The sequence below is a fragment of the Equus przewalskii genome, chromosome 17 (genome assembly GCF_037783145.1).
Source record: "Equus przewalskii isolate Varuska chromosome 17, EquPr2, whole genome shotgun sequence".
Lineage (NCBI taxonomy): Eukaryota > Metazoa > Chordata > Mammalia > Perissodactyla > Equidae > Equus > Equus przewalskii.
Window position 1 is genome coordinate 64,546,232 of NC_091847.1, and position 27,517 is coordinate 64,573,748.

The 27,517-nt window shown below is 35.9% G+C and overlaps 1 protein-coding gene across 15 annotated transcripts in view; it reads left to right on the top strand.

Annotated features, from left to right (window-relative positions):
• Positions 1–27,517, top strand: part of GULP1 (GULP PTB domain containing engulfment adaptor 1) — a 271,766-nt gene that overhangs the window by 61,630 nt on the left and 182,619 nt on the right. Inside the window, exons 1-2 of one of the 15 annotated variants that reach the window (XM_008527975.2) lie at positions 18,942–19,005; positions 20,457–20,589. The exons of 13 other annotated variants lie outside the window; for them this stretch is intronic. The gene's annotated coding sequence lies outside the window, so the exon portion shown is untranslated. Of the gene's footprint in view, positions 1–18,941; positions 19,006–20,456; positions 20,590–27,517 lie in introns of those variants that run through there. One more of the 15 variants, XM_070581647.1, reaches the window with a different exon arrangement.

Below are 27,517 nucleotides of genomic sequence, written 5' to 3' on the forward strand. Positions count from 1 at the left end.
TCCCATTTGTTAATTTTTTCTTTTGTTTCCCTTGCCTGAGTAGACATGGTATTCGAAAAGATGCTGCTACGACCTATGTCAAAGAGTGTACTGCCTGTGTTTTCTCCTAGGAATTTTGTGGTTTCAGGTTTTACACTCAAGTCTTTGATCCATTTTGAGTTAATTTTTGTGTATGGTGCAAGATAATGGTCTACTTTCATTCTTTTGCATGTGGCTGTCCAGTTTTCCCAACACCCTTCATTGAAGAGACTTTCCTTTTTCCATAGTATGTTCTTGGCTCCTTTGTTGAATATTAACTGTCCATAGATGTGTGGTTTTATTTCTGGGCTTTCAGTTCTGTTCCATTGATCTGTGTGTATGTTTTTGTACCAGTACCATACTGTTTTGATTACTATAGGATTGTAGTATATTTTGAGGTCCAGGATTGTGATGCCTCCAGCTTTGTTCTTTTTTCTTAACTTTGGCTATTCGGGATCTTTTGTTGTTCCATGTAAATTTTAGGATTCTTTGTTCTATGTTTGTGAAGACTGTCATTGGGATTCTGATTGGGATTGCATTACATCTGTAGATTGCTTTAGGCAATATGGACATTTTAACTATGTTTATTCTTCCAATCCATGAGCATGCAATGTCTTTCCATTTCTTTATATCTTCTATTTATTTCAATAATGTCTTATAGTTTTCAGTGTGTAGGTCTTTCCCCTCTTTGGTTAAATTTATTCCTAGATATTTTATTCTTTTTGTTGTGATTATAAATGGGATTGTATTCTTGAATTAATTCTCTTTCTACTAGTTCGTTATTAGAGTATAGAACTGCAACTGATTTTTCTAAGTTGATTTTGTACCCTGCAACTTTGCTGTAGTTGTATTTCTAATAGTTTTCTGATGGATTCTTTAGGGTTTTCAATATATAGAATCATATCATCTGTAAATAGTGAGAGTTTCATTTCATCCTTTCCAATTTGTATCCTTTTATTTCTTTTTCTTGCCTAATTGCTCTGGCCCAAACCTCCTGTACTTTGTTGAATAGATGTGGTGAGAGTGGGCATGCTTGTCTTGTTCCTGTTCTCAGAAGGATGGCTTATTGTTTTTCCCCATTAAGTATGATGTTGGCTATGAGCTTGTCATAATTGGCCTTTACTGTGTTGAGGTATTTTCTTTCTATACCCATTTTATTGAGAGTTTTATCATAAATGGATGTTGGCTGTTGTCAAATGCTTTCTCTGCATCTATTGAGATGATCGTGTGATTTTTTCCCCCTCTTTTTGTTAATGTGGTGTATCAAGTGTGGCTCTGTAAACTTTTATACTGATATAATGAACCCATCAAAAATAGGCTGATAGTTTGCTGTAATTTCCCATCCGTGAAATGGTGGTCATATTAGTACTTACTCATATACTTGTCAGAAATAAAGTAACTAATGCATTTGTAAAGCATGAAAAACCATGTCTGGCACTCTATTGTTATCTCATGTTATTAATAATGATTAAGTTTTAAAAAATGTGGGCAGGTTGTATGAAGTCATCCTCATTACTGGAAGTAGCTCCCAGTGCACAGGTGCCACTGATGTCTGGAAAACAGCATAATGTTTTTGTGCTAATTATGAAAAGACATTGTCGATGACTAACACATATTTGTGGAAAGAGCTCTATGCAGTGAAAACTTGGAAGAAATACAAAATGTATTTTAGGAAGTTCATTTCCTCAATGAGTTCGTACTTTTCCATCTATTAAAAATACATTATTTTCGGCAGGGCCTGCAAGGGAGGGCAGCTGGTAATGGGGAGTTGATGTTTAATTGAGTATAGAGTTTCAATTTTGCAAGATGAAAAGAGTTCTGGAGATTGTTGCACAACGATGTGAGTGTACTTATCACTACTAAATTGTGCACTTAAAAATGGGTAAGATGGTAAATTTTATGTTATGTATTTTTTATTGCAATTAAAAACAAAGAAAAAATACATTATTTTAGTCTTAAGAAATCTTACTCTGATATTTCATTCAAGCACAAATTTGTGGAAGTTAAAAAGGATACACAGGAATGAATATCACGCGACGTTATCAAAGAAGAAAATTGCCTATAATAAAGGAGCCTTGACACAGAGTCCTTTCTACCGCCTTCCACCCCAAAAGACTAAATAAAAAATTGATGTAAAAGGCCGATGAACAAAAATAAAATAGGCAACTACTTCATCCAAAAAAACCCCCACAAAGAATAGAAAGAGAACAATTAAAAAATTCAATTGTGAAAGATCCTTTCCATTCTGTAAAACTGAGAAAATGCCAAACTTGTGTTAAAATAGGTCTTAGTTTTATATTTTTATTTACACAGATGAAAAATATTTTCCCTTTCTTTTCCTTTTCTTTCTTTTCTTTTTCTTTTTCGCCCTCCCTCCATCCTTTCCTTCCTTGTCAAAATACCCAAACTTGATTTTGCAAAAGATGCCTTATGCTTTGTTTTTTGTTTGATTCTCTCAAGCTAGTCAGCTAACCGATGAGATTTCTCTTGTCACAAAAAGCAGGAACAACTCTTCGACTTTGGGCAATGTATTAGTAAAATATTAACATGGTGCGTTGTTGAAGCAGGGCAAGGTAAGTGAATTAGGGTATTCCCCAAGGATTTTTTTCTATGACTCTTATACTTTAGTGTAATATTGTTATTACTATACTTGACAGTTTATTTGCATGTACTTATTTATCTATGTTAAACTAAGTGAAATATTTTTAAAGTCTTTCAACTCATGTTACTAATTTGTGTGTGTTTGTGGGTGTGTATTTAGGCCACTCACAAATTCACATCATCTTATACACTGAGGAAGCAGTAAATGCCAGGTAGCAATTCTTAGCATGCTGGGGTCATAGGGCCTTTTGACATTATGATTAAAATATGCATATACACACCTAATATCGCATATAATTTTAGGCAATCTGGGGACTTCTTGGATCTCTATGGCCTGTGAACCACTTAGACACCAAGAGTCTCCTCACACTGTGAGAGAATACAAAACAGAATGAAGACCTCGTCAGGGATTCAGAAGAATAATTTTCTAGGCCAAGTAAGAGCAATATGTTGCTTTCAGAGGTGAAATTTTTAAAAACCTGCCTTTAGAATTCATTTAACTACTGTTATGGTCTTAGCACATATATCTGTAGCATTTTAAAAACTATTAAAATGTTATTTAAAAAGAATATTTTTCCGGGGCTGGCCCGGTGGCCGAGTGGTTAAGTTCGCGCGCTCCGCTGCAGCGGCCCAGTGTTTCGTTGGTTCGAATCCTGGGCGCAGACATAGCACTGCTCATCAAACCACGCTGAGGCAGCGTCCCACATGCCACAACTAGAAGGACCCACAACAAAGAATATACAACTATGTACTGGGGGGCTTTGGGGAGAAAAAGAAAAAATAAAATCTTTAAAAAAAAAAAAGAATATTTTTCTGTTTTAGTTTGTGGAAACATTCTGATAATAGACCTATTTTTAAACATATAGATGTTAAAGTAATAATTTTAATTAAGTGACAATATTAGTTCATGTAGAAATATTCAAATATATGTAAACAATAAACCACTTCAAAAAAGTTAAAATAACTTTTAAAGAAAAGGCATTGTCACAGAGAATTTCAAAATGATGTTTGCGAAACGACTTAGCCATAATCACAAAGTCTTCAGAAATTTGTTCTTAGCTTATAAGTAAAATCTTTGCTAAACCTTTCTATTAAATAGTAACAGGAAATTTTCATTTTCCATTTAAAATAAGATGAATACAGTAAAATTACTTTACTAAATATGTATACATCAATGAATCTTGGTCTCTTCAGTTTTGTATGTTGACACCATTAACTTACATTCATGAATGTAAACTTATGCATCACTGCTACACTGTATGATTTAAATAGAATTTCTGACTCTTTAACCAGGCTTTAGGTTATGGACAGTATGGTTCTGAATATGGAGAAAACCCTTTTTCATTTTATCAAAATTCAAAGGCTTCTTTGGAGCCTTTACTTTGGTAAATTTTATTCTTCGGGATCTTCCTCTTGGTACGCAGGTGATGAAGCCCACCCAGTAAGATCAGCTGAGAAGATGAATTAATGTTATAGGTTCTAGATTAGAGACAGGCATTTGATCACTGTGTATCCTGGGATCTATTTAGGGGATCATCTTGGTGGCAGATCACACTCCTGGGTTGTTTTAGATAGGCTAGTGCTCTGAAGAAACAAACAAAAGAACAAACAGACTTGGCACCAAGAAGTATTGCATTCTGTATATTTTTTCCTTTTATAGATGTGGCTTAGGATAAATATTTCTTCGTGATGATGATAACATTGTACAAATTGTGGTAAAGGGAAAAGAAAAGAAATAGAAATATCTGAGGAAGACAGCTATGTTATTAAAGCTAGAGAGAAGAAACTAAAAAAAAATTTAGTATTAATAATCTAGATTTTTAAAAATTATTCAGATAAAGATTGAATAACTCCTTACTTGTTATAGTTCTGACAGAGTTGCTTCTTACAGAAAGAAGATGACAAATATAATAAAATTCGGAGTTGAAAACTAAGCCATCACCAAATTTGCCTGATTGAGAAATTATTTTCCACTGAATACTAAATTTGGTGTTACTGAATATTAGTTAATAGTTTTTGAGGTGATTGAAAAAAAGGATAGAAATGATATGTGTATCTTCAACATTAATCATAGAATCCTAAAAAACAAATCATTTTGGGAGAAAAGCCATAAAATCACAAATAAATAAAAAGGATGTGTATATATGCTCCATGATTGTTTTTCCAATATTTTCTTAAAAATTATGATTAGAATAAAATATCAATTTTTTAGGAGACATATTTAATGACGTCAGAATAGAATTTGTACATTATAAAATTTAAGACTGCCTAATTCTTGCATAGTGTTTTATATGAAGAGAGTTAAAGAAAAATAAGCTTATTTAAAATACCAGTTGCGTTTGAGACTATCCTTTGTAATATTCATTAGTTTAACTAAAAGCACAAACATTGGGCATCCATTTCTAATCAGAAATCAGTAAGTAAGTGACACATTTAAAAAATAATGCAATAGTTAGCATCTTATATAGTGGTTAATAAAGTCAACGGTTAACACTTGAGCATTTTGTGTAGTGGTTCGTGAAGTCAACTGTGTTCTTTTGTCTTCTATATTCTTTTTATTTTGAGAAGAGAGCCAAAAATTCCTTTTGAGTTTTAAAAAAATGGCTACGTTGTTATAAGACTGCTATAAAGAAGTATTAGAAGACTTATCAATTATAATTTTCTTCATAGTCAAATTTAGTATTTTAAGTTGGATTTGGATGACAAAGAAATATATAAAATCATCAGATATATATTTCAAAATACCTGGGAACTGATATGCTACCACTCTGCTCTCACTTCTTTATCTATTTTTTAACATTAATTTATTAATTCAACAGTTATGTATTGAGTTACAATTATATGCCAGGCATTGTATCAAATGTTGGAGATCCAGCGGTGAGCAAAACAGATGTAGTCAGTGATAATTAATTAGGCTCCAGAGTGATACATGCTATGAAGGAGAAATGAATGGTGCTATGATTATGTTTAACAGTCCTAAAATGAGAGTAAAAACACTGACATAAGCTATTATCTACTAACTCAAATTATCTGTCTAACTAAATCAAACTTTTGGAATGCTTTTCTCCTCTCCAAGGTTAAAAATGCATTTCCTGTTGTCATGTTTGCTTCATGCTTCTCCAACCTGCAAAATCAAAGCCTTTAACGGGGTTGTGATCAAATTCATCTCATGGAAATAGTTGTGTCGTTGCATTGTTTGATAAAAGTGGTGGCTTAACAGTTAGTTATAGATATAAGAACAGGATGAATTAAAAAATGATGTCCATTTACTATTAACTTTAGCTTTCCTGAAGAGAAGAGAGGTGACAGGCCTAAAATCGTTGATTGTTCTTTTTCCTTATAATTTTGGAAGGAAAAGACTCCGGTTTTTCACATGACATTAACAATACTATAGGACTTAGAAAAGAGAACTCAATTTGAGATGTTACTTATACGTTGGTAAACTGTAGGAATTGTGCAAGGTGGTGTATCAGAGTCATCACAGAGAGGAAAGGATAAGTAAGTAAACAGACTAGGAAAAAGGTTGGAGGCTACCTAAATGTACAGGCTTTCAGTGTTTATTTTGTGATTGCTCCATATTTTATGACTGTAGTTCCTTTAAAAATACCTTGATTATCAAGACTGGTTGACATTTTGTAATGAGAATGTGAACTCCTGGGTGTCAGAGAATTGTGTTTCCCCATTGGCAATATGCTCTGCCGCTTCTTGACCTCCAATTCTCTTTGATTGACATCCTGTGCTTAATGCCCCACTGGTTCACCTTCCTGATTTTACCTAGTTCATTCTGATTCTCTGGTTATGATCTTATAAACACTGTCACTCATGACTAAAAAGAATGTATTCTGGCCAAAATAGTCTTCACTTTTACTCTGAACTACCAGTAATTTTCATGCAGAAAGATCTTCAATAGCAATCCAAAAAGTCTTTACCGACTTATCATAGCTTTTCAAGAATCCTGGCTGAGCACAATAGACAATTCCAGGTTTTCTTTTAACGCTAATTTTCAAGCAATGAGAATTTTCTCTACCAGCTGAAAACTGCTAGAAGCATTCCAAGGTTTTCATCGCTTTTTCTGGCACCAAATCCTGGATGTGTCAAATCGCGGAAAGTCCTTTGGCAGTAAGAGCTGCTTCCACCTGTGAAACCTTTATTCTTATTTCCTAAGAGGAAGATAGACTTAATTGTTCATGTTGACCAAGGCAGTGAGAGCCTTTTGTTCTTTGGTCAGGTCAGGGTGTGCACAGTGTTAGATCCCTGGGCCCTTGACATTGCCCTCGTCTGATGAAATGCTGGAGGAGGAGATGAAGTGGAAACCAATTGGCTGCTGTTTGTGGAAGGATAGGAGGGCGTGACATGCTTACTTTAATGCAGGGCAATAAAACACAAACTGCCTTCTAGAAATTTTGTTGTGGAAGTTGGTACTTCATTTTATTATCGATTATCAAAATTGAGAAGTAAATAGGTCAAATAACAGTCTTGGTTTTAATATATCATGAGTAGTTTAGTTACCATACAATGGAAAGCTTTTCTTGTTCAGCACAATCATGGAGTAAAGCTCCTCTTTTATGGTGGCATAAACCTGAAAATTATTTTTCCCAACAAATGAGCAATTTAAAGCTCTTTGCCTTTCTAAAATGTCACTGCGTTGCGTAATATTGAGCAGATGACAGTTACAGATATCTTAACCATTAGGTATTAATTGCCAAATATTATATGCAGCATTCAAAATATGTTCTGCTCTGTAAATTTATTTGATAGGATGTAGGTGTCTTCATTTATGTCAAGCATTCTTTCATTTATGCGCCTATCATGTCCCAGGAATCTTTCTACCTAGTCATTTTCAAAAACCACAGATGCCCACACCTGACCTCACACTATTTAAATTAGAAATGCATAGCACCCAGCATTCCTACATTTTAAAACTTCTTAGAGTATTTCTAACATACAACTGGATTTGAAAACCATGTTTTTTAATAGTAAAGAGGAAAGATAAGACCTCATTTCTCCTTATAGTGAAAGAGACAAACGAATGAAAATTTAACCTACTGCTAAGCGCTAGAAAGGAAAATAAAACAGGGTAAGAGAAGAGGCCATGGCAACATGTGGAATTGTTATATAACAGTGCTCCAGATAGGAAAACCTCTGGGATGGGGAGACTTGTGAGCAGAAAGTTGAAGGATGGAAGGGTGCTTGAGGTAGGTGAATATGTAGGAAAAGGGCTCATGTAAAGACCCCAAGTCGGGAATGATGCTGCCTTGTTTGAGACAGAACAAGAAGACTTATGTGGCTGGAATGGAGGAGCAGGGAGGGACTGAGTGGAAGGATGAGGAGGTGGAAAGAGAGAGAGAGAGAGAGAGCGCCGGTGTGCATGGGACAGCTCACGCAGAGCCTGTAGGTCTGTAAATGTGAGCAGAAGGCAGCAAGCGATTTGATCTTGTTTGCGTTTTGAAAAGATCATTGTGACTTTATCATTAATATCATTACAGAAAGAAAGTATGGAGGATATCCTGGGACATTACACATTTGATGTTTGTTACGATTTGTCAAGTGTTCACACCTAAAACAAATCTAGGTAATTCTTTTTTGCAAGTTAATTGTATGAGAAGAAAAACATATTGGGGCAAATTGACACTTATCCATACAGCTTTTAATGATCTGGGTTAGAAAGCAACTTGATACTCGCTATGCCTTTGATGTATATGGTGATAATTATCCTGCTCCAATGGGGAGGAGGCACATTTCTTTTAGGAAAATATGTATGTCATTTATGTCCAATAAAATTTTTTCTTTTTCTTTTTTTTTGAGGAAGATTACCCCTGAGCTAACTACTGCCAATCCTCCTCTTTTTGCTGAGGAGGACTGGCCCTGAGCTAACATCTGTGCCCATCTTTCTCTACTTTATATGTGGGACACCTACCACAGCATGGCTTTTGCCAAGCGCTGCCATGTTCGCACCCAGGATCTGAACTGGTGAACCCTGGGCCGCTCAGAAGTGGAACATGCGAACTTAACCACTGCGCCACCAGGCCGGCCCTAAAATTTCTTCTTAATTCGAAGAGACTTTGAACAAAACCTAGTTTTCATGATGATTGCTTGTCTTTCCAAATTTAATTCTATTTCATTCTTAATGACAAAAGGTTCTTTATAAATACTGATATATATTGTCAGCTCAATTTTAAAAAATAAAAATTATTTCATAGCTTCTTTATGAACCTGATTTCATATACTCTTGAGTACTTGCATGTCAGATCTTTCTGCATTTCAGTCAAGAGTTAGGTTGTAATTATTGATTTATTTTCTGGAAGTAAAATTTTTAATCATGAAACCATCTCTAATCTCTTCATTTTTCTGGGACCATTATGAATAAAACTCTGGAGATACTCCATGAAAAAGTGTTTTCTTGGTGACATAAAATAAGGAATCATGTTATGATATACTTTTGGCCTCACAGGACATTTGGTTCTATCCAAAATGTCCGTGGAGACATTTGGTCCACTCCAAAAGTTGATATTTGGTTCTGTCTGAAACGTCCACTGAGACATTTGGTCCATGCCGAGAAGATCCTGGGTATTTGGTCCTGCCCAAAATGTCCATGGAGACATTGGGTCCATGATTTGTTAAATAATACAAACATTTAACTTTTTAAAAATTTTATTTGTTATTTTTATTGTAATTGATGATGAATTTTGGATTTCCTCTTTATTCTTGTTCTTCCTTGTCATGAAGTTTGGCGGTTAAGTTGATGAACATTTGCTCTCAAGGATATATATTGGTCTGATTATTGGCTTTATATTTGTTATATCTGTTAACAGTTTTGGTTATACGAATTTGATTTTGTTGATATTGTCATGAAGTTGTATTTGACTGTGACTACCAAGAACCCGAGTGATAACTTGTTCATTGCTTTGCTGTTTGTCTTTTAACCCTCCAATAAATCTCCAAATTGAAAGATTATGCACTACCTTTATCACTTTTTGAAATTTGCTGTGCCGGCCTTGCACTGCATTGTTCGTCCTGTGCTTGCCATTCACTACTAGTGTATAAACATTCCAAGTTCCTGGGGGAACTCTTGGAGCTTCTGGTCTTCTTCTGACTCTTTCATGCCTTCCAAGGACATACACTCTCTCAACATAATCCATTAGATTATCTAAATTTGCTTCTTCATTCTTAACATACTCAAAAGTTTCATTTACATCTTCCATAGTCACAAATGGAAGCCAAACAACATGGATGCACATTTATGAGTGTTACTTTCCGTTGTCATATACTTGTGTGTTAGACCCAAAGAAGACATTCTTTCTTTTCCTTTTTTTCTTTTTTTGAGAAAGATTAGCCCTGCGCTACCTACCATCTGCCGCCAATCCTCCTCTTTTTGCTGGGAAAGACTGGCCCTGAGCTAACATCCGTGCCCATCTTCCTCTACTTTATGTGTGGGACGCCTACCACAGCATGGCTTGCCAAGCGGTGCCATGTCCACACCTGGGATCTGAACCGGTGAACCCTGGGCCCCCAAAGCGGAATGTGCAAACTTAACCGCTGTGCCACAGGGCTGGCCCCAAAAAGAAGATATTTTTCACTGCAGTCTGAAAAGTGAAACAAGCATTCTTTTACTTGTGCATCTGGTAAGAGTCGTCAAATCACATTCATCTTTGCAACCTTGAAATTCATCATGCACAATAAAAGGTTAATGTCAAGATTTCTTTCCTGTGCAAATACAAGTACTTTCTCTCATATATATCTGTAAGTGTCTTTTTGCCTTTTCATTGTTAGTGCATAAATTAATGGCATAGTATAACCCAGTACTGCGTGGTATACAGTAAATAACTGAGTGAACTGTGTTAGTGCAATCTTGAAGCTGCCATCACTGAATAACGTGGTACTGGCATTTTAAATATCGAATATTGTCATAGTTGTGTAACTAAGAATTCTCTTGTCATCTTGAGCACTGGAATCATGCATAAGAAATGGTTCTCCACATCTGGTCACTTTATACTCCTCTGGAATGTTAATTCCACGCAATGAATTTGGGTTTGGAGGTTGATGTCTGTTTTGCATTCTATTTATGTGCCTCTTTAATGAGTGTCTGTCTAGTAGCATTAATAGGACCTCTTCATTGTGAGTATCACGGAGAGTTCCTTGAAGTACCTGGAATGGTGTTGCATTTGGTTCTTCTGCTTGTTGTTTTAACCTGTTCAGGGCTTTTCTTACTTCCCTTTCAACACTAATGTGGTGCCGATGCTTTCCTGTCCTGTCTTGAATGACTATAATTTTACCTAAATGCTGACTACTTGTACATCAGGCATTGCGGATTCTCCTCTCGTCACAGCGCCAGTACCTTTTATTCCTCTCCCTGTTAAAGGAATGGGAATAGTAATAAAAAACATTATAGTGTAGCACTAGTTTTTTTGTGTGTGTGAGTCTACCATTTCTGCCATATTCCTCTGAGAATTTTCAAATCAAGATGTCATATTGCCAAGCAACAGAAGAAGGGTAATTTTTTTTTTCTTTTGGAGGTGTCTCACTGATGGTCACTGGTTTACTGGTAGGGGAAACCTTACTAATGTCTTATGGGTTCCACACTTGGTTAAGCAGGCCTGGATCAGCTAGTAGTTAGGCACCAGCCGGGGGTGCACGCTGATTGGCAGGTAAGAGTGGGAGTCACACCCGCTAAAACCCTTCCAAATAGTGGCAGATGCTTCTTGCGGTTTCCCACGATTGTACCTTAATAGGACATCGATTCAAGGGAAACATTGCCCATTAACCCTGGGCAATGGGATAGTTGTAGGGGCGTTAATTAGCTGCCCTCATATCGGCTCATATCCCCTCATAGAGGCTATTATAACCGACTGCGATGTGGTAGGAAAGCCACACGTGTTCTCACTCCTGATGAACAAGTGAAATGCTATGTAAAGTGTTTACATCAATGTGTTCATAGTCAGTTTTACATAATAGCTTGACCAAACTCCTCCTTTCAAACTCCACTCTATTGAACCACCCAACCACATCCAACTAAATGCCCAGTGACTATTAACTCACCATGCCTCATAAGATCCCGTCTTCGACTTGTCCTCTGCGTATCTCTAACTGTAGGACTCTTTCTCCGTGTGCATAGTTAATATAAATCCTGCTCTTCTGCAGGATTTGAACCCCAAATCATCTACCTAACCCCATGGGCCATTACCAGCTGGGCTACTGAGGCAAGAAGGGTTGTTATTGGCAATACAGCCACAACACAGTTATTGGACTAATAAAAAATGGTAGTATTTTTTATGTACTAATCTTGTAAACCAAAAGTATAAATAAATGTTATGGGCTATTTGAACCTGGGGACGTTTTCTACATGTGGATGTTTTTGGCAGGACCAAATATCGAGGACCATTTGGCCTGGAGCAGATATGCTCATGGTCATTTTTGACAGGACCAAATATCAAGGACCTTTTGGAGTGGATCAAATGTCTCCGTGGATGTTTTGAACAGGACCGAGTGTCCACTAATCTACTTTTGTGAACTTCAAAATACACAATAATATATTAAAAACATGAGAAATACCATAGTGAAAACGTTGTTTACATTTATTTATCCAAATAAATGTTTTCCAAATCTGTCTGACTATGGAACCCTTTTGAGAGTGTGTGTGTATGTATGTATGTGCACAACACCTCTTGTATTTCGTAGAATTAACATTTCTCAGAATTCATTTTGAGACACATTGTTCTAAGGTATAACTGACTTTTATTTCTGCAAGTGGTATTATTGAGAATGCCTTATTCACCTGTACATGTTTATAAAAAAAACAAAACAGTCGAAGACTTATGATTCTTTCTGACACTGAGCAGATGGGAAGTTTATTCCCTTATTAGTGCCTGCAGGACTTGACAAGTAAACCTAATAGTTTGTTCCTTGTTCTTCTAAAGCCTTAAATTTAAATTCATAGATGACTCCAGGCCTTTTCACAAAAGGAGTAGCTATAGTCTTCCTAGCCATTTGTCAAAATAATGGTTGTGTTTCTTTCACAAGCCTCTGAACATTAAGGAGCATGGATCCCTTCTCTCCATTTCTTCCTCTATTATCTGATTTAGAAGGCTGATAGGTAATACTGGCCAAGAGAGTAGAACATTCTTTGTTTCTTTTAGCATGCAGAGTGGCTTTTTCCACAAAATATCTAACAATTGAAGCATGTGGAGAACTGTCACCAATTAACCAGTTAAAAGGGATGGAATACAGAAAAGGAAACTGATGCTCTGTCAGAGGTGGGTTCTGTCTAATTAAAATAAACACAGATTGTAAAGACAGGTAGACGATACAGCTGTCTAAGTGATTTGAAAGCCTTCCTCACTCTTAATTTCCCAGGAGCTGTAGAAATATTAAATTTTGAAAAATGATCCGCTTCCCGATTCTCAATATCTTTTCTGTTAACATCATTGCCTATTTTTCTTCTAGAAAACATTATTTTTGTCAGTTATATTTGTACGAATTCAGAATTATAGGATCTAATTGCCTTTGGTATGTTCAAGGGTTCATTTTTCTACCTTTGAACATTTATAGTATGTGCCTGTGTGTGACATTTTTAGTCTATAGAAGGTACTTGGTGCACCTATGGATTCATAAATGCTTTGCAGTAACTTTGTGGTCACTCAGGAAATTGAATCCAGTAGACAGGAATTTTTGAAAGCAATGGATATGCATCAAGTAGTGGTTGACTAGAGATGGGTTTAGGGTGTTTGCAAGGACTGAATTATGGAGGAGTATAAAATTTATACTGTAAATTCCAAGAAAGTATGGAAGGATGGTTAATAGGTGGGTGGCAGAATCAAGATTTGCATTTCTGAGCTATTGCTGCCAGGGCGAGGACTGGGAGACACAGTGGGTAAGGAGAGTTAGTCCAGTTTTCAAGGCAAAAGGTTATCAGTGTCTGGCAGTGGGAATGGACAAGATGGAATAGATTCTAGAGCTCTTTTGAAAGTAGAGTGGATAAGATGTCATGGCAGGATATAAGGAGTTGAGTAAAAGGAACAAATGTGATGTAACTTGAAGAGCTGGCAACATTTTCCTAGGTGAGAAATTTGGAAGCAGAGCATCTGTGGCATTTCTGAATATAAGGGCTTATTTAGACATGTCTAATTTGTGACACCTTTGGGAACTGACCAGTGGCGGTGGTCTCGCTAGTCGTACTTCATATGCTTGTGTAATGTTGAATTTTATAGATTGCATTCTATTAAACATATCAAATCTAATACTGCAGTTTTTCAAAAGATATGTTAAAAATCTTCAGTTTACATGAAGTGGGCTAAATGTGTGCTATGGCTGTTTTCTCATCTGTCTTATTTAGAACTAGCCAAACTCCCTTTGTATTGCTCAGGAGAATTATTTACTGTAGTTAAATAAATAAATACTTTTTGTTTCCTATCCTGTTTCCTATCACAGTGCTCAAGTAATAGGATGTCCCTTTGCTGTTCAGTGCTTACAAATCCCAGGGAAAGCCCTGTTGGCTTTCTGTGTGGGCGTTCGCCGTTCTTTGTTATGTGGAGGGAAAGTGCCCAGTGAGACCCCTTCCTGATCCCCAGGATTGCTTACTGGTCCAGAGATGTCTGTGGAGAGAGTTCACAGTGCAAAGTGAAGATTTTACATTCCAAGCAGCATATTCAGAGCACCAGGTTCATGGTGCTTAGGCCCTCAGCATCTTTATCTGTGTTGTAATGAAGCCCAACTAATTTGGATTGTTCTATCTCCAGGAAGTGCAAAAAAGAGCTCACGTATTTTTATTTGTTATAGTAACAAGCAGACAATGATTTTACCTTGATGTGTAGTTAGATTTTAGTTTATATATGCAGATAAATAGAACATAAATTCCTTCAGGACAGAGAATCTGTCTTGTTCATTATTGTATCACTCCTGTCTGGACATATCCCTGACACACAATAAAAATTGGTTAAATGAGTGAATTTTAGTTCCTGGAACAATGGTTTTGGTTTTTCTCTTATCTTAGTATTAGTCTCTGTCTGTGTGAACTGGCCGGGGTGGGTAGAGGAGAGGGCGGTGCAGTGGCAGTTGCCTCAGTTGTAGGGCTGCCAGTCGAGTTCCAGTGGGTGGACAGAAGCCTAGCGTCCAAGGTTACCTTAGACTACCTCCAGGCACTTTTGAGGAAATAGATTAGCTCCAGGAGTCCAGGATGAAGCAACAGGGAGCTTTAGCTTGTGGGTATGGCACAGCCGTGGAGAATCAGATAGCATTTAATAGGTAGACACCCGGGGCTTGCACAGGTGTTCTTTTTGAGGTCTGGGTCAGCCCATGCTAGGGAGTGGGATTTATTTATCAAGTTTCAGGTCTGGAGGGAAAGTGTGACAAAAGTACAGTATGATTCCAGGAACTCAGACACAGACACCAAGGTAGAAATGGTTACATACGAGGACCACAGGAGAAATGCGCAACTAGGAACGAGTGTCTACACCCTCTTACCAGAATGAGAAGAGGCTGCGACTCAGAGTGGTCAGCACTGGCCTTCAGCCAGTAAAAAGAGTGACCAGCATCACGGAATGAGAAATGGAAAAGCCTAGATGCTCTCTTCCCTAATGTGCTGGGGCTCTAGGCTGGGTGGCTGGGGATCTAATGTGAAGGCTGGAAATAAGGATGCGGTGATGCTCCGTGGGCGCACTTGTCACCAGCAGTCCCCCGCCTCCAATCTCTTCCCCCACGGCAGCTTTTTTTTTTCGTGCTCTTTACATCCTTTCTACGTCCTATCCTTTCCTCTTCTCTCTTTCAACCTTCTCTTTCTCTTTTTCTCATCCTCCTTCCTTCCTCCCACCTGCAGAGTATGATTTTGTAAGTCTGATAAAAATTCTGTACCTAATATTTATAACATAGGAAAATAAAATCTAATATATAAGTAAGAATAATGTAGGACAAATGTCTGGGCTTTCTTGGTGTTGAGGGGTCATAAAATTGAAAATAATGTATTTTTTCTGCTATATTGATATAGTCTATGAATACATTTAAGTTAGCCTTGAGTTACAAAAAAGTGTAAAGTGTTTTAAGCACAATAGAGAAAATACAGAAGCCATAGATAAATTATGTTTGCTTTATTGTTCTTGTGAAGAAAGAGAAAATCATAGCAGAGGTTTGTGTGTTTGCTTTTACTTTTGAATGAGCTGTAGAAGAACAGATGTCTACAAATGAGCATATTTTCTTTTTTGGAGACTATACTTTTTTCAGTGACTTGAGATGCATAACACATTTTTGTGGCCTTTTGTTTTTTCCTTTTCATTGGAATAGTATAATTCTTTGAGAGTGTATTAATTTGATGGAGTGGCAAAAATTAATTTTACAGTGTTGCATATGATGAATTTGTGTTTGTTTGTGGTTTTAAGACTGATTCCTTGGGTGGATGTTAAGGAGACCAGACAGAAGAGATGATGTTAGGTTTCTCTTCTACAAGGAAGAAGACTCGCTGAGGTTACCTCAATAAGGTTAAGCTTAGGGATGAAGACAGGAATCCTAAGCAAGTGGCCAGCCTTTAAGGGAACCCTGGGAAAAGGGACTAAGATTCAGAAGTGGGGAGTGAGCAGTGCAGCTCCTCTGAACCAATTCCCTCTCTGCCCCCTAGTGACAAAGTTGATTCTCTGCCATTGGAATGACGTAGCTCCCTTCTGTCTGCTTTTCCTGCTGCTAACCAACATTCTGTCTATTCTAAATGTTTCTCTACCTTCTTCTGACTCAGTTTCTGATCACCCATAATTGTTATTCTTCATGACGTCTACTGCCTCATAACGTCTGTAACGCATCTTCTCCCTATGTGTCTTTTCTTCTGCTCCATTTACAAATAGTCTGATTCTCCTCCATGTCATAGTTCAGAATCTGGAACATGTTCTTGACCCAGGTAATCCACTGTTTCTTTGTTTAGGTGGAGCTGTTGCACTAGGTCACCTCTTGAGCCTTAGATAATCAAGTCTTAGCTTGGATGCTCACTTTAGTCTCCTCAGAGCAGAAGGGTTATGCTGAGTGCCTCAAGGTAGATTATTCTTCCAGCAGGAGGATGAAGGCAGGACCCTCACAGGTGGAATTGATAGGCATGGCGGACATTTTTGGAGCAAGAGATGGCTAGTCTGAGTATAGTGAGAAATTACTTAGGCACAAGGAGCGGTGGTTGGAGGACCCACAGCACCTTCCCAGTGACCTGCTTGTGGTTGGCCTTACATGTATTTTTTCCTTGATGAAGCAATCAATTAATGAGAAGTAACTGTTTCTCGGTTATTTTTCTAGGCTTTTCTTGAATCTCACTGCATATGTTAATTGTCAGCTCCCTCATTTAATTCACAAATTTTCCTTCCAATTTAATTTTCATTAACTACTTCATGAGTTATTTCAATCCAAAGGTGGGGCTTAAAAATACTTTAACAACTTCTACAGGGAGTTAAACTTACTTAATAATGGTGACATCTGTAAGTCGGTAAGACTCTTTCAGTTGTCAAAAGTGATAAAGATTGCATCTCAGAGTGTTGTCTCCATCTTGAATACAATACTTCTCTGCAAAGTCCCTGAGCAAGTACTCAAAGACTACACAGGTAACATTGGCAAAAAGCAGAGGTAGGGTTTTTAAAATGTGAGATGAGGTTGTCCTTCAATCTGTCAAATGTGGTGCTACTTCTGTTTAACTAACTGTGTGTGTGTTGTTGTTTTGTTTGATTTTTGCCAGGTGGAACTTGATGACCTATTGATAAGATTTTTCTCCTTTCTAGCGCTCTTTGCCTCCCCTGCTAAATCCTTCCCAAATATCTATTGAGCATTTACTATGTACCAGATACAAAGAAAGTGATGCCATTTCTGTCTAATTCAGACATTACAGTGAGCCTGTGATTGCTCTGCTTATAATTCAGCTGGCAAGATGCAAGTAGGTTGAATAGTATGGTTTCCTTGATTAGGCAGCAATTTTCATTGGTGTACAAGTATCTGATATATTCTTTCAGACTTCACACTGTGTCTGTTTTCTTATGTAGTCGGTTTTCTTGGCAGGTACTAATTGAAAAAAAAAACTTCATCATTATTTCATTTGACAATAAGGAATTCACAGCTTAGAATAGCTTTCTCACAAGAGCATGCTTTAGCCACAATGGCTGAGGGTTTTCTTTTCCAGTATTATCCATAAACACAGTTCACCCCCAAAAATGTGAAATAAAATGATAAATAGTACACAAGATTTTAGCATGCCAACTAAAGTGTTAGCCTCCAGTTGTGAAAAGGAAATTAAAAGAGTCGGAATTCCTGAGTTGTGCTCTTAGCTCTGTTGCTTTTAACTCATCTCTCAGTATTGATTCTCTTTTTGGTAAAAGGAGGAAAACACAGCCCTACATATGGGACAAGGTTGTTTTGAAAATAAAATGTCATTATACGGGGAAAACATTTTAAAAAGTTAGAAAACCTTACAGATTCATCACCATCAGCAGCTGACTTAGTTTGAATAGATTACTATTTAGAAATTAAGAATTAAGTTAGATGCAGGTGCTTAATAGGATGACATCTGTTTTAGCATTAATAAAAGCAAGCTGTCATTTGTTTGCATGTCTGCCTCCTCAACTAGATTCGAAGCTCCGTTTCTTTATCTGTGGCCCCAGTGCACAGCACTGAGCAGGTGCTCTGGCTAACATGAGGACTTTCCTCTTACTAATAGATTCAGAGCGTTATGAGGACTGGTCTTTGATCATTTTCTTCTTTGAACTTGGAAATTGGATATACTTGGTCTTACGTGATCTTCTATTTTCTCTCGCTCAGTGTTGAATTCTTATGAAATGTCTTCAAAAGTTTACACGCAAGTGTGGACTCTGACATCACTTGTTGGAAAAAGGAAATTTGGTTGTAAATTTTGCCTTTTCAGCACAAGTCATAACTTCTCCTGGAATGCATCCTTTTTGGCTGGTAACGTGATCTCATATTTGTATAGTACCTTTCACTTTTGAAGTGCTTTCCTATATAACTCCTTTGAAAATACCCCGGGAGAGAGAAGAATAGGTTTTGTTAGCATCATGTGGCAAGTGCTCTGTAGGTCACTTTGACCTAACTCACATATAAAATATTTAATTATCAAATGAAATTAGACTTGATCTAATTATGATGGCATTCCCACACTTTTCATTATTCTGATAAGTCTGTGAACAAAGAAAAGGCTTGCTAAACCATGTCGTTGGATTTTGGCACCTTGGAGATTAGGCTCAAATGAGATGATTACAGTCTTGTTTGCTCCCAGATAGGAGCTATCTTCATACATCACAGCGTAACTGAAGAATAACTGAAAAAGTTAGCGATATTTTTCATGTTTTGTCAAGATAGAAATGACTCCCTTCTGATGAGGAAAATGTGTAACAGAGAAGGCTGAAGAGAAAGATGTTCATAGCTTGGGTAAATATAATGCTTGTTCATTATAAGTATTTTAAATATTCATTTTATAGCATAGACTCTATCCTGTGGGATTGGGGGAAGGAATGATTCAAATATATATTTGTAATCCATGATTTCTTTCTTCAGTGATTATAGTTTACTGAATTCTGTTTGACATGAGGCTAAGGTCTAAAAGAGAGGGCGAGAAATGGAGAAGAAAATTCCAGAGAAGAATCAGGTGCCTTTGTGGAGCAATGCATATTGAGATAACATATTATATTTGAGTCTATTTAAGAAAACAGAGAAATGGTCATAATTTTTTTTCCGAGTGAACGATGAAGAAAATGAGCTTCAGTAAGCTAAACTTTTATTTCTCTACAGCTGATACTTGGGGAGAAATTTTTTGGTGCCTTATAGGATTTTGTACACCCAGTTTTCAAAATGAAATTGTGAAATTGTAGACCTAAGTATCTGATATATTCTTAAGTCTTTTATAAAATAAAGTTGAGTTTATTTTTCCAGTTCTCTAAACACTGATAATTTAAGTTTTTAGTTTTGATAAGCTATTCAGATACCACATAGTAGATAATCAAATCCTTATCAGACAGTGGAAAGCTATGAAAGGTCCAGGTGTCAAAGCAAACAATTGCTCTAGAAACTTGTATGACCAGTTAGTAAGGCACAAAAGATTTACTTACATATTACCTTTGTGAAGAGCTTCAAAGAAACGAGAAAGCACCTTATTAGTAGAATCAGGTTGGAATAATTCTAGTCAGCTGCTGATCAGTCCTTTATTTGCTTTCATGTAAAACATAACGTTAATTCATTAGGCATGAAGAGAGATTATTCATCCTGTGTAATTTTTTAATTAGTAAATACTCCACATCACCTATCACATATCATACTTATAAAGTTGTTTATATCCATCCTGAATCTGTTTATTTACAGTTGTTTAAACTGATCACATTTATACCGTCTTCAACAGAAGTGAAGATGTGATTAATATAATACTCCAACCTAAATATATTATATGTTTTCTTAAGAAAAAACAAACATTTTAAAGTATATAAGTTCTGCCCTCCTAATTCTGAAAAATCTGCCGAGACTCATCTGAACTTCCGTGTCTTTTTTCAGTTTCTAACCATATCAGATATCTTCAAGACACCAAAAGACTTGCTGAATAACAATTTTGTAGACAATTTTAACTTTTTTCAGTATATCAATCAATCATTTTAGCTCATTATTATTTTATGTTGTTAGCTTAATTTAGCGAAAATCACATAAAATTCAATAAAATGTATATTATATATTAGCAAGTAACATATATTTGAGACTGACTATTTGGTTGTATTTGATTTGCTTAGCTCAGTTAAGCAAAACAAAATATGTATTGGTTATCATAATAAAAAGTTCTAGAGTGATGCTTCAGGCATGGCTGAATCCAGGCACTTATATTTATTTCTCTCTCATAGCTCTGTTTCCCACTGAGTTGGATTCATTTGAAGGCAGGAAACCTGAGGAGCGGATAGTTACTAGACTTTCAGTCCTTCAGTTTGTCACCTCAAGTGGAAGGGGATCCTGCCTTCTAAACAGTTTTAGAAAAAGGTGCTGATTTGATTTTCCTTGTTTTAACTTAATCCATATTTCCGTTCTTGAGTGAATAATTATGACTAGGGTCATGGTGCTCTCATCGGCCAGTCTTGCAACTGGCACTGAGTCACCTCCAGGCAAACATGAACTGTCAGGGGGCAGGGAAGAGCTACAGGTCTGCAAAGGAAACCCAAGGTGCTATTATGAGAATGTAGTTTTGTTTTTGTTTTTGTTTTTTTCGTGGGCAGGTGGCAGTAGTGGTAGAAAAGCATAATGTATGTATATACTAAATTAAATGAAGATTAAAATGTATACTGTTATGTGAAAATACCATTGAGCAAAAAAGGGCAGCAGTTTAACATGGCATATTAATATTTTATATGAGAATAACATAAAGAATGATCGTGCAATCTTGATACTGAAAATGTTTGTTTGCTGGAGAAAAGCCTTGAAACGTAACCAATCATCTTATAAAATACTTGCGATGATAGCATCTCTGAGATTATTTCCTCATCTGTGAAATAATAATTATTGGTTAACAGTAGATACTTTTATACACTTTTTTGTGTTGCATTATTTTGAAACAGAAGGTATTGCAGATTTTATTGAACAGTGTTTGTATAATTTAAGTTAATTATATCCAATTATGGTGATATTGCAATTAGTTTAGAATAGAGACAAGGATTAGTAAAACTTCCCTCCCCACCCCCTGCCTTAACTGTGGGAAATTGGAACACTGAATTACGGCTCACCGAAATTTGCCTTTAAATTCATTACTCATTTCATGGATATTAACATGAATAAAATTAAACTCCACAGGACTGGAAAAATTAAACTAATGACTTTTTATGTAATCCAAGTTAATGAATGCTTTCTGGCCCAATTTTTCATTAAGGAGTCCTCCACAGTTTCTTGATTTCTTTCATTTGAACAGCCTCTATTGTGTGGCTATTTACAAAAAAGCTTAATAAGAACATTTATTGAATAGGTGCTTTATTTCCATACGCAGTGAAATATATTTAGGTAGTTTTACAGCTTTTGGTGGTAATATAAAATCTTTTAAAAATCAAGGGTGGCTTTTAGCATAAGTGTTTTATAAATATTTTCTTTCATCACCTGAATATGTTTCAATATATTAAAATACTACAGTAATGTATACTGACTTGTAATTTTTGTCTTCTGAGATGAAGTAAGGAGGGAAAGAAGAACAGAAAGAAAGAAGGAAGAAAGGAAAGAAGGAAGGAAGGAAAATATGGGGAATATTTGGAAAAGTTAGATGTAATTCTAGTTCTGTTACCAAAGAAGTTGGTGTTAAAATCCATATTTGCAGTGTTTTGGAAATAGTCCTAATGTTAGCAGATAAACTAAATAAGATAATTAATTAAAAAATGTAACCTAATTTTAAATTATACCTAATTTAAATCTATAAAATATATTAGACAAGGAAAATTTTAACCATTAATTAAATAAAATTCTTTGACACCTTTGATAATGACTTAGTTACTTTAATGTCTTTGTATTAATTCATAGCTAAGGTCTTAATGTAAGGGTTAGCAACTTACCTTATTTTGTAGATAAAATATATAACTGGCATTAAGGAAAACCAGCCTTTCCTAATCTAATGAAGGAAGTGAGTGAGTGCATATAATCATTTGGGAGAAGAGCAATGAAGGCAGAAGGAATAAAAAGTTCAGAGGTCCTGAGACATAATGTTTGTATCAGAATCTCAGAAAACCCCATTAAAATGTCATAAAAATAAAAAAGCACACGAAAAGGAAAATAAAAATTATAAAATCAGTATTTTATAAATTAAACACATGAAAGTTGTGCTTTACTTTCTGTTAAAGAAGTATACATTTCAGAAAAAGAGACAAATTTTTGACAATCAACTTGTCAAAAGATTAGAAAAGATCGTTGCTGGCAACTGTGGTTGAAATTAGCATTATCATCTGCTATAGAAAATCTTTGTTGGTATATCTTTCTGGAAAACAACTTGGTGATATGTATGAAAGTGCTTAAAAGATCAAATACTTTTTGACCTAGTAATTTCACTTCTAGGAAGCCATAATAAAGGAATACTTTGAGATGAACACAAATATTTGTGTACAAAGATATATGTTACAGTTGCCATTATGATATGAAAGCATGGAACTTTTAAACAATCCAACAGAAGTAATAATAATTATTGTGCATTCTAAGTCCTATTTTTATGTACCAGGCACTGTGATTGCTGTGTATGGATTGTCTCATTTATTTCTTTCTAAATTTGTATGATGTGTAGTTAGTGTTTATTTGTTAATTTCCCTACCACTGTGTTTGTAATAGGCCAGATTTTCGTTGGTGGAACTCACCTGTCATCATGTGGAGTAGTCATGTGATTTAGGAGAATTGACCATATCTGTATCTCCCGGCCTAAGCCAATCAGCAATTCTATGCCCCCAGTGATTGTTTAGGAAGGTACATGTCACCTTATTGGCCTAGACAGAGTAAATCCCAGAATTTTGGATTACTGATGGAGAAATGCTTTTTCTCCCTTAACTCTCACTCTTGTTTTTGCTCGGGCTCTCTTGCTCTTTCTCACCCCCTAACTCTCTTGCTCTTTCTTCTTTCTTTTTCCCTATCCTTTCTCCAAACATTGCTGAAATTTCCATTCTTTTCTGTGGTCAGATTTACTTTCTTCTTTAAATTCCCATTGCATTAAAAATGTTCCTTTACCCTGGTATGAATTTCACTCTGCCGTACATCGTTCATTAACTCAAGTAAATTATTAACCTGTGGCCAGTTGTCACTACTTTAGATCCATCTCAGTGCCTAGACTGTGTTTTCCATAAAAAGCTCTCAATATTTGAGAGATCAGAGTTTGTGAAGAGTTAATGTTAAAAAAAGAACAAAGACTCTACCATAACCTATTTAAGCTGAAAAGTATAATAACCAAAAGTTACACAGAAAGTGACTTGTGTTTTTCACTGATTTTAGCAAGAAGAGTGAATGACTTGCTAATTGTTCTCCTACTTCTTCTAATTAGGAAAATTTCCTTCTGGTGACAGCTTCAAAGCACTGCTAAAAGTTTCATGTCAAATGTAGAGAAAAGAACTAGACTGAATTTATTTTTAAATTGGTAAATTTAAAATTTTTATTAATTCTGAAATGGTTTGTCATGTCTCATCCACTATCACTTTTTTCTTTACCATACTGAGAGCTGAGGGTGGGGAACTTAGAATGCATATAAACAGTAACAGATGGTGTGAATTCTTGGTCCAGACTGACATCTCTGAGAATAGGAAAGCCCAGGATCAGAGTGGTCTTGGTCTTGCTTTATTCCTACATAAATTAAATTCAGAGGACCATTCTAATTTTACATCTTACAAGTATGAATGCCTGGAGTCTATTTCTATTTTGCATTGCTATTTAACAAATATACACAGATTTCTAAGAAGTAATTTGCTTGTCTCACCTTCTCTCATTGCCTTTTCAGAGCCATATTTACCCCATAATCTTCCTAAAATACATATCTTATTGCACCGCTTCCCAGTTTTATCATACTTCTATTGCCTTTAGGGTCAAATCCAAATTTCATAGCATGACAGTCAGGAGTCTTCTTGATATGGCTTTACTTTACCACTAAAATTTCTTATACGACAGTCTCCTGTAAGCATCCTGTTTTCAAATCGTATATACCTAACTACTTGCCCATCCTTGAAAGTGGTATGTTCTTTCTTATTCCTGTGCCTTTGCTTATGATGTTCCCTCTACCAACTATGGCCTTTTCCAGTTTCTTCAGTGGACAACTTCTAAACTAAAGGTTCACAGATTCCATCTTTTCTAAGGAAGACTTAACTGAACCTTCTCTGTATTTCTTCAGCACCTGACTTTGCCATTGACAAAGTCTTTATCACATTGACAAATGTAAAGGAGTAGATAGACTTATTTTCCTCTCCCTAATGACTAGTACAATTGGGCATTCAGTAGGTGCTCAATGAATATTTGTTTAATGAACTAAATTAATTTTCCAACTTTACCTTCCTTAGAGCACAGGGGTATAGTTACATACGCCGCTGCTGTAGTATGAGAAGACTCGAATGTACAGGAAATGATTGCCCCAAGCCATTTATGACAATCATCCCAAGTCACTGTGTGTGTACTCTTTGTCTGTCTAGAGGATTAGGGTGAAGCATTTGAGAACCATCTTTAAGAAAAGTTGCTAAAGCATTTGGATTAAGATGTTAAGGCATACTAAGGCCTTTGGATTTTGTCCAGAGGGAGGTATGGCCAGATTACTTGTTAGCGAAAACATGTCTGACTACTGATGGGTTGATGAGGCTGTAAACTGGGAGAGGAAACAAAATGGAGTCTTTTATATTAAGTAGAATTGAATTTATTCTGAATTATTTGCACAAAGATGGTAAGGGAAATAAGAGGGATTGATAACGCCAAGTTTCTGGCTTGAGCAACTAGAATGAAAAGGTACTGTTTACTTAATTAAATCACTGGACAAAGTAAAATAAAAGGAAAAGAAAAAAGGAAATCATGGGACAAGGATCTGATTTTGAATACTTTGAATTTAGATGCCTGTGGGAGATAAAAAATGGATATCCAGGAAAACATTTTTTTGCAACCTTTTGCAAATTAGATTGAAATATTGCTAAATTCTTGGAGCTAGCCATAAAAAGAAAAATAAGTAGTAAAACATGATTTTGAAAAGTTTTAAGATCATGATAATGATAGTCGCTATTTCATTTGATGACAGGTAGAAATACCTTTTAGCCTGGCTTGTTTGTTTAGGTTGGTTTTATTGTGTGTGGAATATTTAAAGATAGAAATATTGGGCCGGCCTGGTGGCACAGTGGTTAAGTTTGCACGTCCTGTTTCGGCAGCCAGGGGGTCGCCGGTTTGGATCCCAGATGTGGACATGGCACCATCTGGCAAGCCATGCTGTGGTAGGCATCCCACATATAAAGTGGAGGAGGATAGGCATGGATGTTAGCTCAGGGCCCATCTTCCTCAGCAAAAAGGAGGATGATTGGTGGCAGATGTCAGCTCAGGGCTAATCTTCCTCAAAAAAAATAAAATAAATTAAAAAATAAAGATATAAGTGTTGCATTAAAAAATTGAAGCATCTAGTCATATTGCAGTGTTAATAATGTTTTCCTTAAACTAATGCTGTTGGGTAAAATGAAGCTTTTTGTAAAGAAATGGTTGGCTTCATTTAATTTCATACACATCTTCAAATTTCATGACAATATGAAATAAATGGAGGCAAAACTATAAAATTGAGTGTATTATGTTTATGCTCAAATTTTAAGAATCATTCAAATCGGAAATCAAGATTTTATATTTTAAAATAAAAATATGTTCAAAAGAGCAGCTTAGAAGCACATCTCATTTTTCGCAAGAATATTAAAATGCTCTTTATATGAACAAATCTAATCATATCAGACATGGAATAATAGATGCACTTCAGAGTATCTGTCATTTTCCTGCAAGAAGAAAGATAGAAGTAGGCATATGTTCATTCTTGTTTTTTGATGTGGATATTTTTGTGCTCCTCTGTATTCTGTCACATCGCATAGAATATTCTAGGTTGAAAAGTCTTTCCCACAGTAAGACTGGATTTCGGTCAATCTGAGGTCGAAATAAAAGCTGTGGTGATGTTAAGTTGAATTAACCGTTTTAAGGAAAATATTTATTTTGCTGTAATATTTTGGAATGAGATTTTTTTGAACAGTTACTTACGTTTGTTATCTTGGGTGATTTCTTTCTTATTTCTTTTCATAAGACCAATGTTTGCACAAAATAGGGAAATTACCATTAGGCTAAAAGAGAATTAATTTTGTCTCTCCTTTACCCCCTCTCCATGAGATAAAAAAGAAAAAAAAAATGATCTGGTTAATCACTTTAGAAATCATGACATAGTTTCACGGTTACCTTTTGCTGTGTTATGTTTGAAATTTCCTGTCCAGGATGAAGAGATCTAGTTCTCAAGCTGGAAGTATGTGATAATGCAGCCTTTACATTTTGAGGAAAAGTAAAATGAATTGTATGATTTGTATACCCTAAGATTCAGTAAGTGCTAAGAGAATACCATACGATTTAATAAATAATAGCATCACTGGGCAGAGAAACATTTTTTCACTAAAATTATAAAATATCTATAAATGACCTTAAATTCATACCCTGCTTATATTTTAATTCCAATGTGAAAATTGTTCCCTTCTGTGGCAGATGCTGTTGATGCTCTGCCTATAACCCTCTCCCTTAGCATTTCCCAAATAAACTCACTTACTTGAATTATTACCTCGGAATTTGCCTGTGGGGCCACCTTAACTAAGATCCCTTCTTTCTTTCTCTCTAAAGTTATGTTAGAAAATGAAACAGAATAGGGTGAACATATAGATAAGCAGACCTCCAAAGAAACTTGTGGCTAAGATGGAAAAAGATAGTTTTCAGAATAGTCGGATGACTTAGATACAGACAAAGAGGCCAAAATAAAATATTTGAGATCTGTCTTTACTTATAATTTGGGAAAGTCAAAAATACAGGTCTGGCTTTACCAATGGTCTGGATCAAAGTTATGAAGGGAGGCAGAAAAAAAAGAGTCAGATATGTTTTTGTCTTTTTGCCAAAAAAAAAAGAGCTGTTTTTGCTGTTTTGGCAAGAAGAAATACTCTACTGTGAATTTTTTTGCTACTGTTTGTATCTATGTCAGAGGTATGTTTGAAATGACTGAACAAGGGAAGGCGTAATTTGTGTTGTTGCATCTGGAAGGACTTTTTCCTTTGTCTGTTGGAATAAAATGTAAAAATCTCAACCAGCTGCTATGTCTGTTCTGGTTTATCAAGAGGATGAATGGAAGGTTAAGCTACCTCAACGCTTCTCTATAGCAGTCCAAGTGGAATGAAAGTTAAAACAGATGGGTGCTTTCTAAAATTCCGTTTTATCTTAA